Source organism: Xylocopa sonorina, chromosome 7, assembly GCF_050948175.1.
Source record: "Xylocopa sonorina isolate GNS202 chromosome 7, iyXylSono1_principal, whole genome shotgun sequence".
Lineage (NCBI taxonomy): Eukaryota > Metazoa > Arthropoda > Insecta > Hymenoptera > Apidae > Xylocopa > Xylocopa sonorina.
The window spans coordinates 4,048,235-4,070,810 of record NC_135199.1 but is presented as its reverse complement, the minus strand read 5'-3'; the positions used below and the strand labels follow the sequence as shown (position 1 = coordinate 4,070,810).

Here is a 22,576-nt window from a genome sequence, read left to right as displayed (position 1 = left end):
TATCGTTTAATGACTATTATATATTACGATAGAAGTATAAGAAATCATATCATATGATTTGAAATATCTTTAAATTATACGATGCGTAAATAATGAAAGTATTAGTAAGTGGATTCGTAACGAATCGCAATTCATGCGCGATCGTCTACCGTTCGTTCAGTTTGTTCGTGTTCTAACGAGGAAGGCAAGGAAATCGTAAACTATTCATTGTTCCGAGTACAAAGGAAGGGGACGTAAAAGCAGAAAATGCGATCGTTTCGATGAATACGAACGACGGTGCATCGTCCCTGGCAAGTAGTTTTCAATCGAGCGAGGGCGCGAGTTTCGTTTGCGGTCGGTCGAGCGTCGTGGTTGGCTCGTCGGCGGTGGCCGAGCGCGGCCGAAAACGTCCGAGCGCGCGAAGCGCCAGCGCCGAGCCTGAACGGAGCGCTCGGGTTAAAATATATTCAGTATATTCTAAACAAGCGCGCGACGTGTGCTGACACGTTTTGTTTGTGCGCGCGAACCCGTGTCTGCTCGGTACCGAACGCTAAAATATCAACAGTGACTCTGTAACCAGTGCTACGATTACATGCAACCAGTGCGTACGGAATCGATCCGGAGTTAGTTCGCGATCGCTCGACGTATCGGACGGCCTTTGCGTTCTTAATTCGGAAAAGAAATAACGCGGCAGAAGACGCGGGTAGGAAAGACTGCCAACTGTGTGAGTCCGGTATTATACGCGCCCGCGATCTGCGCTCTCTCTCTCTTTCTCTCCTCTTCTCTCTCTCTCTCTCACTTTCTTTCCCTTTTCGTTGTCTATCTATTTTCCACTGCCTCTTTCTTCGACTCCCTTTCTCTCGCTCTCTTTCTCTTCCCCTTCTCCATTTCTTCGTTGGTCTTTGGTGCGTTCCCTACGGTCAATTTTCTTTCTCTCTCCATCACTCTCTCTCTCTCCCTCTCTTTCTCTCTCTCTCTCTCTCTCTCTCTCTTGAACGGTTCGTTCTTTCTCTCTCTTCTTTGCTCCGACGTCGTCTCGTGGGGTCAGTGCCTGCTCGATCGGATCCTGAGCAGGAACATACACCGGAGGAGGAGGACGATCTTCCTCGTCGCGAGACTTGGAACCGCACACGCGCGCGCCACGCACGCAGCCACGCACCTTACGAACAAAACGGAAACGAAAAAGCTCATCCCCCTAGGCGAGTAGGGGTTTCCATTCTCGAACACGCCAGGGAATACCACTACCGGTGAAGATCGGTGACGCTCGAAAAGCCGCGGGGCAACGTGTGGATTCGCTGACGACGTGACATCGACGGTCAATGGTACGGAATCGTCGGCAAACCGACAGTTACTCTCTTTCGTTCGGTCGAAAGTAATACTCGTGTGTGGTGATCGACGTGCGGGACACTCGTTATCACTTCTAGATACTCTTTCAAGTGCAGGAAACTCGTGCTCGTTATCTATAGCTACTTTCCTTCTGTCTCATCTTTATATTTCTATCTCCCTCTCTGCCTCTCTCTCTCTCTCTCTCTCTTTTTCTCCTCGTTCTTTCGAGCTATCTTTCTCTCTCTCTCTCTCTTTCATCCACCGACGCTCGCGTTACGTCTTCGTCTCGACCCTGCCACCTCTCTTGTCGCGTTTGCTATTTGCCGCATCTTCTCGACGACTATTTCATTAGCGATCGAACGTGAAAGGACCACGCCAGTGATTACGGGGAAAAGCGAAACGGGAAGAAAATGAAAAACACTCGGTGGAAGGGAATCGACGATTTGAAGTCTGTGTTTTTGTTTACTTAGAAGCGGACTGGCCGTACACGCGACTCCGAAAACGTCTACTAGAAGGTGAAAAGGCGTCCCGTGCAGAAGTACGAGTCGGCTGTCGACGTCTCCCTGCGAAAGGTGAGTGCTTTTCCCAATTCATTCTTCTATTGACACGGCATTCCGCGAACACGTCGTTCGATGCTGCGTCTCTCTGTCTCGTGACGCGGCGAACTGCGTGTTACCCGGGAAGAAAATAACGCGTCGCGAACCTGTCCAACTTTGAGATATGCCTCGTGTTGTTGTTGCCAGCGGAATTTTTCAGCGATAATATCACATATTTTCGTCCTCCGATTGCGATCGGAGCGACTTATCCGCGCGTCATTGCCGCCCGATAGAAAGTATGAATTTTAATGGCCGAAACAGCATTCTTCCGCTTACGTTTCGCCGTCCGAGCGTCGTCGAGTTTACGATGCATCGATACGCGCGTAAATACGTAGGTCACGCCGGGCTGAATGGGAAGTCGCGGGGAAATCAGGTTTTTCTAGCTGAATGGCGGCGAATTTGAATATGTCCCGCGGAGCGTACGTCCTTTTATCACGCGAGCTAGAATCGCTGCTGTTATTATTACAGCCAGCACGCGTATTCTTTGTCGTTCGCTCCGAAACGGAGCATCGCCGTGCACGTTTGTGCACGCAAATACGCCCGGGCCATGGAATTATTGTAGCGTCATTGTGTAGCGCGCCATTACGCTCGCGTAAGTAGTTCTGCCCGTATAGCGCAGACATTCACGCGCGCCTCTACTGAATGGAAGTCGCGCGACGCGCGCTTAAGTAGTATCGGCGCGGTCGCTAATAAATAGTCGGCGGAATATGTCGCTCGTTTCTCAAAGCGGCGGGACACGGCTCGCGGTTACGAAGCGCGCGGGGCAGGAAAAATTTTTCGACGACGATCGTTACGTCGGGTTTCCTTATTGGACGGACACTGGGAACTGGGCGGGAGTCCTCTATTTTCTTTACACGCGTAATCGGATGATCGAAGACAGTTATCGATCCGGTCTCGTTATTTCCAAGTATCGTCCAGTGAGAAGCTCCCTCGCGAAGACAAGCCGGACACGCGTTTAATATTGAGTAAGCGTCGTTGCTCTGACGTAATTTTTGTCTGGGTGGATCCACTACGGTATATATACATAATTACGAGCTGGTATCGCGTCGAACCTGTGACGTTCCACTCGCCGCCGTTGTTTATCGTTGCAATTTCAACTGATTTTCTAGATAATTTGCTTCGAGCGATAACCGTTATCGCGCTTCAGAACGCAGTTGCATATGTAAAGTTAACCTAGTTATTTGACGGTCGACGAATGGTGAAAAATGAATGTATCGTTAATTGAAGATGTAAACGATCGGGAACGTTCGATTCGTGCGGCATTGATACGGAGACGAGAGTTATTAGTAGGAATTAGCATACAAGAGGAAGGAAGAATCATCTCGGATTTGTTTTTCTTATTTAAAATTTATGTGCTTGGTAATATTCCAATAAATCTGCTCGCGGGATGAATACGGAATTTTCTTCTCTTAAATCAAAGCTGTTTGCTACGGGGCTTGATTGTGACCGTTCTATTAATGGAATGTGTACCATTACAAATGAATTTCGTCGATTTTTTTAAGCAAGTCTCTATATACTTATTCAAATGAAGAGCGCCTTTTGAGTTATGTCTGCGTTACGTTCGTTAAAAAATGCGAAACGTCGACTTTCCGAGAAACAGGTCACCCTTGTCCTGCCCCGTAGAGATTTTCTCGGATATTCTTGTTAAAATTATTAATCTTGTTGTCCTCTTTTTACGTTCTTAGCTGCATTCCTCTCTCGTATCATCTTCGTTGCTTCGTTCCGTATCTCTCACCGTATCGTCCTTCGTAATTTTGAATAATGATTCGTCGTTTCTTATTTTACTCGTAACATTAATCTCGTCTTAAATATTATCGCCTCTCGATGGGGGCTTAAAAGCAACGAAAGTTAATACTCCACGGTAAACATCTTTCAACGTTTCTTGAAATAGAAAAATCGAATGGCGTTAAATCTGATGAGCGAGGTGGCCATGTGGAAAATTTAAATTGCTGTTCTTCGATAATGAGAATGAAAAGGATCAACGTACCTAAGGTTGCTATATTCATCTTCATTTTGTCTATTATCCGATTAAAAATGCTACGCGCGTTTAATCTCGTTTAACCGGATAATAACAATCTTGGTATTCGCTGAAAAAATATCAGAGCATATTTATCAGAATATTATGTTCGCGAAATAAAATTATCTACCTTTGGTCCATAATATGAAGGAGTGAAGAATGTCGTTTCATCGCGATAATCATTTATTCTATTATAAATACTATAATATTCTCCGTTTCTAACTGTACTTCAATTATTATAATTCTCGACTAGTATCCGATAATAATAATAATTTCTTTAGTGACACAACAGGCTACGTTTCCATTCAACCGCTTATCGAAGCAATAGTAGGTACATATTTGCACTCGAAGAAGTATCGCGCGTTTCGTGTCACGAGAAAGGTAGCGTATCGACGATATCGTAAATCGAAATGAAAAAGTTACGGATCAGGAATTTAATCAAAAAGTCTCAAGAACGTAACGAACAATCTTCGTGTTCGCTCGACGAAAGATATATCTAATAAATTGCACGATCTAAAAGAGAACGAGGTGACGAATCGCAAATCGTAACTCCGCTGCGACATCCACGATCAGGGGTCGCAACAAGTGTCTCGTTGATGTCGGACGACGCATTATTCGTTTGGCTGAGTAAGAAATTATGGATGTTCGCCAAGCCGATACGTACGCAGTTCACGGAGCGGCGAAATTCGCAGCGGTTCGCGCGACGAGATTCGCCGGATCGGTAGACGGTTCGCGTTTCCGTGAATCGCGGATTCGCCGGCACGGAGCTTTTTATCGTTGCTGGAAAAACAAACTGACGGAGGCGCGTTTATCTCACGCAGCTTTGCCCGTCGGTTCTCGCGGGAACCGAACGCGGCAAGGCCCGAGGCTCGCGTTCCGACGACCGTCATCGATAATTAACGCGTACCGTCGCACGATGCGAGGGACGATGCGTAATTGAATTTTAAATAAGCAATTTGTAACTTACGTACCTTGAATCAAATTTGTCGGTACAATTTATGCTTCGCATTTCACTTTCGCATTAATCGGAAGTCTGTCGATCGATGCGATCCAATCGGACGTACCGCGGAACCGATTGGTTCGCGTGCGCGTTCTTATATCGGTTGTCAGAAGGTTGAGGTTAAAATGGACAAGACAATTAAGGCAAGACATTTCAATTTTTAATCTGTCGTCCGCAAAAGTCATTGACCACTAGTTTCTAGTTAAAACTGCTCGACTAGTTTGCTTGAAATGACATAACGAATTCAGTGAAACAACATTTATCTTATCTGAATAGCATTACTAACAGTGACTGCACAAACGTCCATGGAAAGTATAGGTTTAACGGACCTTGTTTTTATGACATAATATCGTTTAAAGCGGAATGCTTTCGGTTGGCAGAAACAATCGTTTTTAGTCTATCGGTCTAATCAGTTTGGTAAAATTCATCGCGGCTCGGCGGCGATTTGTCGCGGTGCGCGTGACACACGCAGGAATTCGATCCGTGTCTGGAGAACGGTTGGAGAACGCTCGCTGTGCCGCGGATTGCATCATATCTGGCGCTGATGCGAGGAAGGTGTTGAAGTCCTCACCCGGTAAATCTTTTATTTACCTCGGAGAGAAGGCGAGTGTGTCGCGACGGCGGACACCGTGGTCCAGAACCGCGGCGATGCTGGAAAAAAAGCCCCTTACAGGAAATTATGCAATTAGCCGGGTGTACTTAATCGCTCGCGATATATGCCGCGCGACGCACGCACTCTCACACCGAGAAACGCGATCGGAACGAACAAAAAATTGGAACCGGGGACACCGGTTGCGCGTGCACGCGCGAAACCGTCTCTGTCTTGTCGAAAACCGCGTGCACGGTTTATTTGACTTCGATATTCTCCAAGTTCTTCTTTTTCTTTTTTTTTTAAGGAAACATGTTACACACCTCCCCGACAAAAACAAACTGTCGTTTCCGAGAGCTGGTCGTCGATGTACAGGATGATTCACGTGTACGGTTAAACGGTTCGCTGGTGTACACTGCGTGACGGAGTTAAGATGAAGCGTCTAATTAGCGCGAATGGATGTGCCGAGATCTGGTCATTTCGAGTCGTAAAAAGAAATTAAGTGGACGCGGACGTTAAGGATACTCGTTATTATTCAGTGTTCTCCCCTATTTTGATGTACAACGTATCTAATTGGCGTACACTTGAAAACCGACACTCCTCGTTTAGCTTTTTCCATTCGATCACTGGTTCTTACAAATTCATTTGATTAAGCGGCACATCGTTTTCTTCCGGTCGGGAACACAAGGTAATCACACGGAACGATCGGTTTGTCTATTCGTGCGCGTTCCACCGATCTCGACACGCGAAATATTCCGCGATAACATCGTCGAATCCGTCTGAACAAAGTTCGAATCGTACGCGGCGCCTCTCCTAACTCGCGAATGGTCACTATCACGGGGTCACCGGACGAGTCCCGAAATCGGGATTGAAATTTATCAGTGATACATGTCAGCGTTGGTTCCCTCTGCGGAGCACGGTCTCGCTGTTGGTCGCGGTCAAATGAGAGTGAGTGGATCAGCTTGCTCACGCTAGACAAACGTCGTGGCTGAAGCGGCGGCCGTATTAGTCAGTCGCATCTGTCAATAATTATTATCGTCGGGCACGTAGCCGTCGCGATCGCAGCAGACGGGGATCGTGCACGTTTATCCGAGAAAACACGAGGCGAGGCGATATCAACGACCCGTAGATAGTACGTTGGCCAGAAGGTTGACGGAGAGGGAACGATTAAGAGAGATCGTGCGAGGGAGAAAGAGAGAGAGAGAGAGAGTGAGAGAGGCGGCGAAGGAACGAAGAGGCGACGATGAAAGGAGAAAAGTGCAGATGAACAAGAAAGAGAAAGGAACAGGAGGATCGTCGCGAGGAGGGACGTCGGAGATCTTATTTGCCCGTGGTCGCTTGTAGAAGATCTTCGTGACGTCTATTTCGCGCACGACCTCGAAATTATCAGTCGATCGAGAATTTCGAGGAAATCGTTCCTCCGTGCAGTGCCGCAGCTCTATTCGTCTGCGTGTCATTCATACGAACGTTGAATTATGGAAAGTGCAACGCGTCGACGGGCTGTTATCGATGGCACGCGCTCGTCTGCGGGACGTTCGCGCGCGATACGCGAACCTGAACGAGCCGAGCAGCGCGAGGAAAACAGGCTTGGAAATCGAGAGATCGCGCCGCGGTGAGTCGACGGAGATCGAGGGAAGAAGAGATGCCGACCTGCTGCAGCGGTGGTAATCGTGTTTTTCCCCGTTTTCCGGGACCCGGGAGATAAGACGCGAATTCAATAAAACGAAAACGACCGGCTACACGCGTCCGTCCGAGGTGTTTCTCGCCGGAATGAGATCACTCGGAAGAGGCCGACGCTGCCCTGACTCTATTCGTTATTATGCATCCTCGCCAGCCAGAATCGAGGGAAGCAAGGCTTCGAGGCGTTTTTCAACCTTCCATCGGGGACCTTACGTAACTCGGAGCTACTGCTGCTGTTGCTGCTGCTTGTTCTCGCTCGATGGGGTATCTGTTTTTCTATCGATGCGCTGGAACGTTGATTGTTCGACGAACGTCCACGCGTATATGGCGGGACAGGGATTTTCGTCGTAAAGCCGACGATTTCGAGGGAAACGTTTTTGCTTTTCCCCTCGGTTGATTGCTTTCGACGAACCTTCGATCGTTCCGGGGAAAATGAAACAGAGTAAGATAAATTAAGGAGGAAAAGAGAAGGTATCGTAGGAATTTCAAAGACGAAGACGAATAAGCCGCGTTTTAGTATCTATCGATAACACATTTACGCATCGATCGCCTTGCGTGCACGATAAGTGATTACCGTTGAAAGAGATAAATGGACGACGTAGAAAGGACGCTTTAATTCCTGTTTATCTCACTTTTGTTTCTTTGATCTTTCGATTGATCACCCTTCGAAAACAACGTTCTTATTTCTGATCAAAGCTTCGTCCTTCCTACGATTTTGCACAAGTTTCCAGTTCGGAACGTAGTAGACAAGCCTACGAAAGTGGAGCGGAAAACAATATCGTTTCCAGCTGTACAGCTCGAAGTGTTTCCCCGTTTCTCGTTTACGATTCCGGAAATTTATTGGCAAATAATTCACACGCGGACAGGGGTTTATGGGTCGTTTCTCGTCTCGTAATTACCAAAAACGGAGTGACACAAGGGATATGCTCTTTGATGGATACCCTGTTTCCGAACGTTCTCCTTCAAACGAGCGATTCAACAGCTGCGTTCGGCTACGTTCCATCGAGTAAAATTTGAAATATCCTCAGAGCATTAGAACGATAAATAAATAACTTGCAATCTCCGTGTGCAAATATTTTGAGGCTCCTCGCAATTCCCAACTGTTTTCAAGGCCAGTCTATTTTTTCTTTTTTCCTTTTTTTTACCATCATAGTTATAGCCGGTCTTTGGTTGCTCGGAATTTTCATCACACAGAAACAAACATTTTCCTCGGGAATATTCTCGCGCGCAATTTTCCTTTACGCGCGTTTCATATTATTTATATGTAAGTGCGCGCGAAAATACGTGGGTGGAAAAATAGTGGGTTTCCAGAGTTTTATATTTCGTCATTTGCCTCCGCTGGTTTCTATTATAGACATTTTGCATTCCGGATTAGTTCGACTTTCCCATTTCGGCCAGGAGCTTAAATCTCGCGGGATTTACTCTCCTGGATCGATACGGAGCCAAGCGAAATTCCTACGATAAAAGGTTAGCCATCGGCTACAGGCGTGTGTATACGCGAGTTTCGTTTCATTTTGCAGCATTTAATGTCGTTGGTATTATAATGCAGTGAAGGAAGAAGATTCGTAATTTTCCCCTCATCATCTATGTTAGCGGTAAGAATAATGCGTTTTAATTAAAATGAAATCTCTCTCGACGTAAACGTTTGTTTTTAATAATTAAATAACGATACGCGAAAATAACGAATACATGATATTATGCATATTCTCTTCCTCTCTGCATCGTTATTTATAATATCAAGATCAAAAATGGAAATTCAACTGGTCTTGGAGTATGATGATGGGTGCAACTGTAATTGGCGCAGCCTGTATTTATCTAACTTTAATCAATATTTATGTAACCAATATCCATTTGTACACAGACCTATAATCATCACCTAAAATTCGAACAAACACATCAATTATTATTCTATCAAGTGAATAGGAATCCCCACTGGCTAATAACAGCGATATCAGCGTATTCGATCGCAATTAACGTCATTAACGTCCGTTCGATCTCTTTCATTTCGCGTAACGTAATCACATAACCTGTATTTTTCTAGCTCTGGAATAAAAATGGAGCTGTGCAAACAGCATAGACGCAACGTCAATGAGTGTCGTTAACCTCGTTCGTGCAGGTGGGCTTCGGTAATAATAACGTTGGATACGTAATTGCCGTTGGTGGTTAAACAGACTGATATACATAGTGCAAACCGAGACAGGGTTGTCGTTCTATACCGACGTATCATTTGTCATCTACGACCCTTTCGCTATTACGGATTAGATCTTAATGAACTGATCGTTCGGACGATTTTTTCTTTCTCGCACGAACGGTATCCGCGTTTAAATTTCGATTCCGTCGTTAAAACGAGTTTCAGTGCATCACGCGAACGCCACGTAAACATTAGAAAAATCGTTGCAATCGGACGTATCAATGCATTAATTATCGATCGAGAAAGCACGGATTGTACGTGACATTGTGCGTTTGAAAGTAACGCGGGAACTCGGTCGAAGTAAATCCGTTTCTCTGAAAGCACGATCACAGACAAACGACGTACATCATTCGTACGGTTGTTAATGATCCTGCGATTAAGCGGAGAAAAATGTAACAGGGACGATTAATCGGGTACCACCGGTATCAAGCATCATTACCATAAGTATATCAATAATGTATACCGACACGATGAACATCATCAATATTAAATTAACTCGCAGTTCGTACGGTCGCGACGACGAACAGAACTGTAAATCCCCCTCGATAATTCTTTTCTCGATTTATGTTCCTCACGGCGCGCCATGGAAGAACTGGACGCGATCGAAGGGGAACAAGAAAACGGGGTGCAGCTATAAGCGGCTCGCGAGATGCGTATACATTTTAATGGATCTTACCGATCGGATGAAACGCGGCTCGGCCAGCGTCGCACGAACAACGGACGCGTTTCCCTTAATAATGTCGAACGGTAGAAATATTAGCACGTGCCTGGATTTATAGATGCTTGTAGATTCGCGGATTTATCGGTGGTGAAAGAAAATGGAAAACGGAAAGGGTGAAAAGGAGCCACCCGATGCAGGGTAACATTACTCGGATGCTTTCGATCGAGGCAAGCATTAAAACCTCCTGGCGCTTGCCTGCTGCTCGCAGAACTCGTTCGATGAATCACTGCCGCGTTTTCTCGTCGCTCGGGTAGGTAGCTACATGAAAATGCTAATCGTCCTGAATAGCAGCCGCGCGCGACCGATAATGAGCATTCGACGTTGCATTTAGGATTCGCAGAGCGCATGTCGCGTGACGATCTTTGAACCAGCCCCGACGCTTTATCCCTGATAGACTCTTCCTTTGAGTCACGACTTGCGATCTGCCGGAAGAATACCATTGAAATACCCGCTGACTCCAGTAGAAGAGTGTAGAGGGTTAAACGTAGAAAATTTCACGCTATTATAGGGGGTGAAAGGTCGTTTAACACGGGTATGTTCTTATTCGTAGGAGGCTATGAATATCGTTAATATCCAGGGTGTTCGTTACTCGTGTTGCAAGTAATCAGGTTACGAGATCCAATCAGTTGAAGAATAAATGAAGGGCGTTAAGGCTGTCTACGTTCGTTAACGGAAGCCTCTGAAGAGCCAGGCTGAAGGGGAGAGATCGGACGGTATTCCTACGGGAAAAGGTTTTCTTATAACGGATAGGCTGCGTAATTGCTCGCGACGTAAAAAGAGGGAAATTGCATTCAAGATGCAAGAGACTCGACTGAAACAATCTACCTTCTTCTCTGTCATCTTAGCAGAGAGAGTATTTTGTTACGACAAAGTTACGCTAACCACGAGCGATAGTGACGCGTGTCTGTAGAGATTATCGATGTTCAGACGACATAAACGAATCCGAAGCGTTCCTCCGCGTTACGCGAAAGTATACGAGGCAACTGAACGTTTATCCACCTTATACGTACAAATCGTTTCGATGGAATCGATTAAAGCATCTTAGAATGCACCGTTCCGTTCGCTAGAACCAGCGCTGTTCGTTGTTTCCTCGTTGCGTTCGAGGGAAGAAAAAGGGTTAAATAAAAGGAGGCAGTTGGCGATAATCGGCGCCGGCAACCGTTACGCGCAGGTTCGATTGCGCGCCGAGATCTGTCCGGATTCCGGGAGCGTCCGATGGAGGCGCCGGTTTTATTGTCTGCCGATGGCTTTGCCCACGCGATCCGCGGCGCTTAATCGACGTGCCTCAGGCTAATGCCTTCGCCAGACACGCGCTGTCCGCGTTCAGACTCTGCAACGAGCCGTTTTACGAGCCGTGTGCCGATCCCCGATCCTCGATCGTGTCTCGATTGCGACCTCTCGCAGAACCGAAATCGTCCCCTACGGTCCTTTGTCCGACATTTGCAGTCACCAGTGGACAGAACGTTTTCCTCCCTTCTCGTGTGTGTTACCAAACGTATTCGTTTTATCGATTTCAACGCGTACGAGGCTATCTCTGTGCAAAATAACGTCGTATAAACTTCGTTGCTGAATCTCAGTATCTCAATTTTTCGTTGACTACCCAAAAAATTCTACTTACTTTTTCTTGTCGCCGATTCCACAAATCATTGTCGCGTCACGTTTGTTTAATTCGAACCGGTACATAATCGGAGAAGCCGAGAGCTATCTAGCCATCTAAAAGCGTTAAAGCATCTTCCAAATGGTGTTGCCTCGAACTGCCTCGAACCACCCCGGACATGTATAATGAAACAAGGCATTAGATATGTATCTGTGAAACATCGATAATTTGTACCCGCGAGCTCGATCCGATTACAAATTATATACGCGTGTAAACTATTACGGAAGTCTAGATATCTTTCGTACGGATCGACAACGGAAGAGCGCCGGGGAATACTCACGACCGTTATAAACCTCAGGTACGAGCACGAAATTACGACGTTTAAAGCCTAATACAAACGCACCTCTTGCGTAGCGCTATTATCGTGTGTGCCGTCGAGCCAGATTATGCACGTAAGTGTACGGGGAATTTAACGTTCGCATAAAGAATGATTTTTATAGGACGGATATATGGACGCATTTCAGTCTCATTTGCAACGTTTTTTGCGCTCTTAAGGCATGGAAACGGCTCACGGAGAAACGTTTATTGGTCCTTAACCAATAAGAAAATTAGTCCCATAAAATCAGCCCCACTGGCTCTATAAATTTTCTAAATTACTCGTAGCGCTAATACGAATAAGACAAATACTATACGTGCGTCTACACGTTAATTAGAAGTCAAATTAAATCGTATCTCTTCGTAGAGTGTTCGCTCTCGGAGCGTCGGAGAAGAGAACATCGCCGCCCTTTGAAAGCTCGAAAAGTTTCCGGGATGAAATTGCATTTCGAGATGATTCGCCTCCTAAATTATTCGGTGTGCAAAATAAAACCACGTAATACCGATGAACGTGGCTTCGGTTGCCATTTCGAACGATATTATTCCCCGGGGTTCGTCCGGAGCAAAGGATGCGAGCAGCTACAGGAGATGAAGGCGGAAAGAGTGCCGTGGGGCATGATCTTAGTGAACGACAGCTCGTAACGTCGAGTCTTGTACATTAAATGGACATCCACGCCTACGCGAAATACACGGGGCACGTGTGCCTCTTCGAGGACGCATTTATAACACATTTTTATTGGTCACGCCGCGCTGACCGGTTAAATAACTGTTAAACGATGCACCATCGCGGAAAAATTCGTATCGCTCCGGGCAAGGCCGCTCTTCTCTTTTTATTGCAATAATCATCGAGCTGCAGTATTAACGTGACAGAACGTTCAATGTAATATACGACTCCGCGCATTACTATGCGAATTAACCGGTAATTAGCGGCGACACAAAAGTCGTAGACTTTTTCCAATTGCTAATCGGCGAGGGAACTAACTCTGTTTGCGTCGGAAGATTCGGTTGGTCTATAAAGTTGTACTAAAGTTCACGGCAATCGCTTAGGGGTTGATGCATTAATGTTTACTGACGATGTTATTACCTCTTTATGTTCACCATGTTTTATTTAATGCCTGAATTAAACATCAGCTTTCGTTCTCGAGTAATGGTTCTCGAATAACTTGAATGGAACGAAACGGTAGAGAAATTAAATAAACACGATGGAAAGTAAACGCGAGCATCCTTCAGTGACGTAATTAAATTGTCTTCCGAGGTCTAGTGGATGTTCTTGTTATTTTGTTGTATATAATAAGGCAGGCTGTACAAATGAGCTCAATATTTGTACCGAGTTGTCGGTGAGTGCGCGAATAGAAAATTATTCAGTTGAAGTACGCGCTCTTAATCGACGTACTTAAGAAATTCCATTTAATGGAGTATGATTTGTAGCCAATTTTAATTTGTTTAATGCGTGCAAAGGTGTAACGGATCGATATTATCTCGACACATTCCAGATCAATTTCTCCCATTAAATCTGCTTGAAATTTACTAACTAAATGTTCCTCCGATCATGTTTATGGAAGTCATGTTTATTCAACGACTCTACGTTGCCCCGTGCACACTCGCGTTACATTTCCTCCCTTTCGTACGCGACATTCTTTATGTGGTTTACGAGAAATTATAAAAGAGTTATTTTTCAACGAGATCCTGTACTGTTAAGTCGATCCGGTTTTCAATGAAACCGGGAAAGTATGTTTCCCTCGGTTCAATTGAGATTCATCAAAAAACGACCGCGCGACCGAGTGCACGCCGCTCTGCCGTGCGATAGTGTATCGGTTCGAAAGTCAAAACCCGGTTTACCACAAGATAAAGTGTTGTTGCATCATATGTGGTATGTGTGTTCCTTGCATACGTCTATATAGTAGGACAAACGATACCAGCTGAATATGAACGATCTCTCGTCAGATGTCGACATTACGTTGCCACATCGCGTCGTTTTTCCGCTGAATTTTTCTTCGCCACCTGCAGTGGCGATCGCGATTCTATCAAATTTATCTTCGCGTCCTTTTTAACTGAAAATGAAGTTTCGTTTCGCCACGACTTCGACGTGGAGCGACGAAAACGCGCTCAGCGAGATCCAAACGTTCACCTTTGTATTTTCGCGACGATAAATCTATGATTTTGCACAGATAGGAGATTAGAAGCTCTAAAGAGTTGCTCGACAAAAAAAATCGAGGACCCGGTACGAACGCGGCGATTAATTAATCTTTGGCCATTATGCTGAGTACGCGCTTGACCTACGCGCTGCGATGCCGCGATTATTAAAGACACAACCAGTCAGCTGTTCTTTGTGCGAGCACTGTCGATAATTGACCGTAACATTGCAATGTAGTAACTGCACTCGGTGCGGCACGCTGGTCGAGATCGATTTCTTGATCTGTCCTGCATGGTTGAAGCATCATTTGCATTTGAGAGGATGCACACCTAGTGGAGCTCGGCACGCGATTAATAATATCGTCATCTGTCAATATCGACAATATTATCGATCCTGTCCAATTGAGATCGAAGAAAGGACTCGCGCGTTAATTGAAAATTGCAGCCAACAGTGGATACGTGACTTTGTGCTTTGATAAGTCACGGCGATACTGTGTACAGACTGTGCACTTAAGTTTAGTAACGCAAGAGTTTTTAAAGAGATGTAAATTTAAATAATCTTGACATTCTTGGCGATGTTGCGTATTCAAAAATATTCAGTTCCATGAATTTTAAAATACTTACCCAAACTTTTATTTACTCTTCGACGATAAAAATTATTTAACATTAGGCGGCATTATTTTCAGCGTGCGGTTTTGCTTGAGGAAAAATTATAACCACCGGATTATATTTGTATTCGAACGAAATACAGAACGGAGTAACGTTTAAGATGCTATTGTAAAACAGCTTAAAATGGTATAAATCACGGTGGTTTTATACAAATGCGGTAAAGTACGAAGGCAAGTTAGGTTATCCTTGAGATAGTAATCGTGTTGGGTTTTTTAAATAATATTCTAAGGAGAGGATTTTATTTTACCCGGTTTGTGCCATTAAAAAATGTGTTTTTACGACCGGGAAAACCAGATATATAAAATTAAATTAAGGACGATATAAAGCCGGCTTGGATACTTTTTACTGAAATAAGATTTCGCTTCTATAATCGAGATCTTTTTATTCGAAAGAAACAAAATTTAATCAAGCGTTATTCATTCGAAGAAAAGAAATTACTTCGGCTTTGTGCACCGTTATAAGTAAGTTTTAACAAAAGATTCATTTGAAAAATTGCTCTTCGTAGGCTGATCTTATAAAGTACATAATTACCATCCCCCGACGGTTAAGCGAATAGTGAATTTTTCTCCTCGAATGGCTTCCACCGTTGAAGTCGAGAAACCCTGTAAAAGTCTGCAAGTCCGTAAAAGTTTCCACAGGATTCTTCCGTATCCGGTCCATCGAGTAACCCGTCGATACGAATAACGCGTCGCGTCGACGAACAATGTTTACGCTAGATTCCACCCTCCACCCCTGTCGAATAGTTTTCGTTCCTTTCAGAGCGAGATTACGACTGTTGCAACTTGAATACGAAAGAATTTTCCTTTTAATATCATATTATAAGTGTAAACATCGATTAAAAAACATTGAACTACCGATCGATTGACGATAGTTCTACGTAATCAACTGTTTGCTCGTCATCGGTATTGCTTATCGGTAGCAAAAAAAAAGTTGTTTACAATCGATATAGGTTATCGGCAAGCAAAGAAAATTTTCGTCATCGATAGTGGTTATCATAAAATTGTAATCGCATTAGTTACCCGTGATCGAAACGTTTCGCGTTGAATACTTTTCAATTACTTTCGAAAGTGAAAGAAGTAAGATCTTTCAAAACTAGTATAAATAAGAAATGATTGTCGTTTCTGGTTTTTGGTGTCTTTCGTAACGAAGATCGATCTTTTCGTAAGATGGACGGGCCTGGAGGAGGTCGAGAGCGCGCCTTTAAGGCCGTAGCACACGTCGATGCGGCTGGAGGTTGGCGGTAGGTCAATAAGCCTCACTTTCAGCCAGATAAAACGCCCCTTTCTCTCGCGCGCGCGATCTGCGTACACGTGCTCGGCCTGATCGGCATAGTCACTGGATGGCTACGGCAAAGCGATGCATCCAGTAATTTCGAGACCTCCCGCTGCCCTTCTTCATCCACCTTTTGCACCTCTTCACGCCTCTCGGCTCCTCTTTCGCCGCTCGCCTCCTTTTTTCTTATTGTTAGACCCATCTCGCCTCGCTGCACGGCCCTTGCATTCGATCTTCCGTCTCTGCTTTCGCCTCGCGCCCTCTCATTCCTTCTCACCCCGGTCTGGGTCGCCTTTCGCCGGGACCACGAGCATGTAAGCGTCATCCACACGCCAACGGAAGATTCTTCACGTGCACGGTCCAGCTCGTCTAAGTTTGAGAGCTGAACCCGCAAGCAGGTGCGTCGGATACATTCTTACATTCCAATCGGCCCTCGTCCTCATCCAGCATCACGCGTCGACCTCCTCCGCCGTGTCCTTCTCTTCGTCCTTCCCCACGACCACTTGTTCTCTTTCTTCTTCGTCTTCTTCTTCTTCTTCTTCTTCTTCTTCTTCTCCTTCTGCTTCTTCTTCGACGTCGTCTCGTCGTCGTCTTCTTCTTCTTCTTCTTCTCTTTTCTTTTTTCCTTGCTTTTTATTCTTCCACCGGTAGGTTCCTTTCTTCGGATCCTCATCGTACCTTTAAAACGCTTCTCTCAAATACGCGCTAGCTTTCGTTCAAAGCATCGCCAATCCTATTTACTAGATCTCTTAAGCGTTTATGTTGGATTAACAGTAAAGATACAGTTTTCCTCGAACTCTTTCTTGGATAATTTTCTTTCCAGTTAAGTACTTGGAATCTTCACGTCCTTCCTGTCGTTCCTTTATTTACGTAGTTCACTTTATAAATATCTTATCAGTAATTAGCCTAACGAGATTTTAATTACACCTCTGCGCACCGATTAACATCTAATGTCTCTATTCTACGGCAGCGTCTAATAAATGGCTAAAATTAAGCTAACTGAATTCTAAACGACCACTTTCCTTAACATTTTTCGTGTTCTATCCAATAAAGAATCATATACACATACATTCCCCGTTTCTAATCTTCTGCTCGTAGTGCGTGTGCATCTTCCTTTTGACATTTTTCGATTTAAAGTACACGTTCGTGACGTATCGAGCATGGAACAGTTCTAAAAGTATTGCACATTATATAAATTACTGCAAAGCTTCTCGATACCAAACAAATACCAGAAAGCCCAGGGTGCGCACCTGCTTTCGAGCGGCTCGCAAGTATGACGTCGAAGGTGGAGCATCTGGTCACAGCTGATCCAATATTCCTTAATAACAGGCCAAATCTAGGATATTGTCGCCACATCGTTTCAGAGAGAATTTAATGCGACCGTGATCATACTCTCGAGAGGATATTGTGGAGTGACGCACGGAGGAGCCAGGCTGCGTGTGTAAAGTGTTTACGTCAGTTCGTGGTAACTGTATGATCGCATCGCGGGCAAACTCTCGGGTCGCAGGTTGACCGGACGTTTGTAGAACACGCCAAGATTGCTTGTCCCTGGTTACGACCAAACACGGCTTTGGCAGCGCTCCTTTGCCCCGTGCATGCGCCTGCTTTCGGGACATCTGACGTTGAATAAATTGTGAATTTTGGGCTATACCTGGCCATCAGCTTACGTGGTCGATTTACAAATTCGTCGTCGTCGAATCGTTAAGAACGCGGATCATATTCTTGTTTCCATGGGGGTATCTTAAATATAATACGGTTTATTTCGAGTGGCTGCGGACAGCGGTCCTTGGGGGATACAATGATATTTTTAAACACACTATTTCCACGCGGAAACATTTGGAAAATTGTATAACTAAGTATTTATAAAATTGATGGTAATCACATATAATAACTTGTAGTTTCCTCTCTTTCTGCGAAAATTTTAGCCTGCGTTGGTGCCACGTAATACCATCAAGAGGTACACGGTTAAAAGAAACAGAACCGAAACGAAATGCTGTTCAAGCGGTTTTCCTCTTCGATTAAACGAGAAGCGTTTCCTAAAGACATATCGGTGCAAGCAACAACGATAAAGCGTCGCAGGTGGAATTAATCGCAGAGAACACGATTTCGATTCTACTCGTTGCTTTTACGCTTTGAGCATTGCGAATCCATATACGGGTCCGTGAACAATCATCCGATACGCGCTACGAGCTCGTACATGTGCTCGATATTATACACGGGTATGAATAACGAAAGCAATGGCACGAAAATATTTTTGTTCTCCGGACTCGACGAACGTATGCTTTGTCAGAACATTCGTTCGCGTTTTAATATTTGTATAACGTTAGACGCACGATTGAAAATAGTGGGTAGCTCGCGTTTACAAGTGAAATAACGTTACGAAGAAGCGCAGCGCGCGAAGGGTTGAACTGGAAACCCGTTGCATCGTCTGGAGGTGGATAATGGACAAATTCAGCGGTAGACTGACTAATTAAATCAGCGTTAAATTATTATCCGTGTAACAGGTTCGTTATTTATTGCCTGCTAATTTCGCTTTTAACCGGGGTACAAGACGACGTGGACGCTACAAAAGGAAGAACAGGAAGAGTTCGCGGACAGGGGAGGAAGAGGTTTGTCGTGTCCTGACCTTATCTAGTAACGTAGGAGTACCTTGTAACGTCGGTGAAACGTCGCGTAATTATGGTAGAGGAGTAATTGCTCTCAGGAACTGGGAAGCAGTTCCGAGTTCCAGGTATATCGAGAGCAGGCATGTTCCCGGTAAAATCGTTGCGTACCGTGTAACACGATGAATCCAATTACGTACACACAGTACAAGGCAATCGTTACCGCAGATTTCTATAAAAAAATTGTCGAATTCGTTCGATTCACTGCTCGATTTCACCGCTCGTTTTATTCATCGACGTATACACGCGTCTATTGTCGTTGCGCTATTGTCGCACGAATACAAGTAATTAGTGATTTCAATTATAATTTGCAGTTTATCGTGTATCGTGTTTACGTATGAATTTGCAATGGCATGATTTAATTTGCACGACATCTGGTCGTGCGGCGTACGTTCGACACGAGCTTAGAGTGTGATACCGCGTTAATTCGTTTCGACGAATTTGTATGGAGGATTTCCAATGATAACAGGCCCCTATTCGCACCGTTTACAGTTTTATGTAAATGCATAAATATGTATGCCACTTTGACGTGAAAGCGTGTTGCTTCCGTTTCGCTAATTAGATACTTACGAGTTTCACTCCGCGTGGAGTACGTGCAAGGTATTAAAGAGGCACGCGGTGAAAAAACTTGCAGCGTTTTCTACATTAAAAATGATCACGCGTCTTTCTCATTAATCCTTCATTTTCATCATTCTATTATCTGGCTTATGTATGCCCAGCGAGCTCTTCTCGTATTCTCAGAATTCTGCGGAGGTTTCCTTCGGCTACGTAATCGTATCGAACCCGAGCAACTTTAATTAAAAAGGCGACGAAACTGCACCCAAGCGTCTCGTTCGTAGTCCTAGTCCTATCCATTATCCACGTCTGAGATAGCAACGAAGCTTCTCATAAATTTGCCGCTCCTTATCCGAAAGTGCCTAATTTTTTCGCGCGATTCTATTAATTTTACGCGACGGTGTTATTTCGGAAAGGGTCAGAGAGGAGCGGTGGTTGCACGCGCAGCCAGGTCCCGCGGTCATTAATAACGTTTAATCTCCCCTGACAAAGCGATGCGAAGGGAATGGGTTGTTCGCTTCCTGAGAGGGGGCCATTATCTGTCCACAACCGGCCGCTAATTCGCATAATTCGGTTTAGGCCCACATTAGGAGCGACGTTTATCCGACGCTGGTGTGCCTGTAAAAACGCGCCCATCGCTGGCGGCCCTGGAATTTACGAGCATCGTGGTCACATGCTGGCTTCTGCCTCTCTCTTCCTCTCTCTTCTTTCGCCTACCTTCTCCTCCCTCTTCGCCGCCCCTTCGACTTCTCATTTGCAAAAATTACCTGCACGAAAAGAAAGAGGCGAGGATAGCGGTCACGATCGGCGACGTAATAGGCTATCAGAATTACGAGCTTGCCGCGGGTTCGAAGAGAGTTCGGAGAGTACTGTGCATTTCGTCACATCGCAGACGAAATACAGACCGACGAGATAAAAGCAAGTTCGACTGGAGCGTCTACTCGTAAAAAGCTTGTACCCACTTGGCACTCGGTCGAAGGTTCGATTACAGTTGAGAGCACTCGTGTCTGGTTAAAATCTCCCCTCGGTCAGATGCGACTCCACTCGCGATACACTTACAGGGTGTACCACCTGGACGGGTAGCTCGTGCGTGCGTGCTGCCGCTTCCACTTGTACGAAATTGTTTTCCGAGAGGAACGTGTACGTACACGGAACATTGACCGACGAGTCGAGTGTCAACCACGACCAGGCGAGATCGTATCGCGACGTGTTCTCGTTTGCTCTAGTTGTTCGGATAGTGTAGCGTTACTCGTTTTCTACTCGATACATACTACACGAGGATGAGCTGGTCCTCCCGTGGTCGGCTGCTATTTCGTGTCCTGTACCTTGTGCAGAGTCCATCTCTGCTCGTGCCGAGTCAATTCCTGTTGGCGCAATGTTGCGGTCTTAACGAGGTGATTAATAGCGTCGACAAGTAGATGCGACTTCAAAAACGTCTTATGATTGCGCGTACAAGTCGATTCGTGGCCATTGGGTTGATAAGTTTGTAACATTTCGAGATGTTGTTAGCTTCCGAATAGGGGAGGGGGTGGTCGAATCTTTTGGGTACAAAGTAGTTCAAAGTTTGGAGTGATTTCGAAAAATAATTTTCTTACTTTTCTATAGTTTCAAAGGTACTTAATGTGATTTTCATTCATTTCGTGATTGTTGTTCTAATTAAACCGCAAATCGCATTCGAGTAGCGTATAGTTCCTTTGGAATACGTGTTGACAACGGTAGAAACTAACTCAAGATCTGACAGGTCGATGGCGACAGTGGTTCAAGTTATTGATCATCGTGGCACGAGATGCACCCTTAGCTTGCAGGTGCGCCACACCATTGCGAGGCGCAGGAGCGTTACTACCCCTGCGGGACTTTTCTGCGTCCTTGATGAAGCTGTTAGGAAATGCTAGTGGATTTTGTCGTTACGATCCGATTACTTCGTCTCTGGAGTCGCATTTTATTTGCTGCGTTCTCTCATATTATTCGAACGTATGTTCAACGATGTAAAATGCGTCGATTTTGCTGTTTTTAAAGGCGAAAGGAGGAGAAACGATAAGATAAAAAAAGAGGGAATAACGATACTTGCGTAAATTTTTGTCAGGATAAGAACTCTAATTGAGGCAGGAGACTCACGCCTTCGTTTTTTCGATCGCGACCCGAATACATGGATAATTTAAATGTCAGCACTTCGCTGCATCTTATTTTTATCGTCATTCGAATTCGGCACCGTAAACCGCTTCATCTACCCACACATACATGTACACCAGCTACGAGTAATATATGCCGGCGTTTGCAAAATGAAAAATGCAACAGTCGGGCAGGATGTGACGACAAACTCTTGGCACACCTGTATAGCTTCTTTTGCGCATACAAGTGTGTAGAAGAATGCGTTATTGTCAACGGACAGATCTCTGAACTTTGACAGCTGGCTGGGACACTATATGTATATATACATCCGTATATATCTATTACAATGATACTGCACGAACCAGGAGATCGAAGAAACTACCCGGAATTTGTACTCCATAATTACCAGCAATCATTACGCGCGGAATTACGAACTAAGATGAAGCTTGGAGGAATGACAAGTCGATTGAAATTCAAATTGGAAGACTTTTTCGCTCGAGCATAGCGATGAAATTTAAAACTGGCGATGACAACCGTCGAATTTATTAGATCTATCGAATAACTTTTCTTCATTTCTTTATACTGTCTTCCTCCATAGAGATATACATACGTATTTACATGGAAAGCAATTATTTTACCTTTTATCCGAAACGAAGTTCTCCGTTTTGACGCGATTCAAGAAATGCTCACACGTTAATGATACATTCTAAAAGCACTCGTAATATCTACGTTTCGAGACACCTTGCACACGTCGCATAGCACGCAACTTTTTCCCTCGTTATTGTATCGCTAATTTCACTGTCAGAAATTATTACCGTGTTTTGCACGATATTTCATGAGTTTTTCACACGGCGACACAAATCTCGTTTGACGAGCGCACCTTCCTACGGATAACCATTCCCGGCAACTTCTCTGCCTCCCTCTCGGTGTCTCTTTCTCCCCGTGGCTGATTCTCGTCGTTAGCCTAGTGTCACGTCGCGCAATAATAATATTCCATTGCCAATTATACGCACTCTCTGACGCACGTCGCTTATAAGCGACGCCGCGGCATAGCTCCCGGCGTATTATTGCGTTTGGACATTTCTAGACAGGTTCTATTACACCA

General features: G+C 45.0%; 2 protein-coding genes across 5 annotated transcripts in view; one reads left to right on the top strand and one right to left on the bottom strand.

Moving 5' to 3' along the window:
- Positions 1-22,576, bottom strand: part of Cwo (transcription factor cwo) — a 377,930-nt gene that overhangs the window by 91,799 nt on the left and 263,555 nt on the right. The window contains exon 1 of one of the 2 annotated variants that reach the window (XM_076898236.1): positions 12,770-12,778. The exons of the other annotated variant lie outside the window; for it this stretch is intronic. The gene's annotated coding sequence lies outside the window, so the exon portion shown is untranslated. Of the gene's footprint in view, positions 1-12,769; positions 12,779-22,576 lie in introns of those variants that run through there. 2 annotated transcript variants of the gene reach the window in all.
- Positions 441-22,576, top strand: part of Pde9 (phosphodiesterase 9) — a 128,432-nt gene continuing 106,296 nt past the window's right edge. Inside the window, exons 1-2 of one of the 3 annotated variants that reach the window (XM_076898212.1) lie at positions 441-703; positions 1,776-1,877. The gene's annotated coding sequence lies outside the window, so the exon portion shown is untranslated. Of the gene's footprint in view, positions 704-1,246; positions 1,302-1,693; positions 1,878-22,576 lie in introns of those variants that run through there. The other 2 variants (XM_076898213.1, XM_076898211.1) reach the window with 2 other exon arrangements.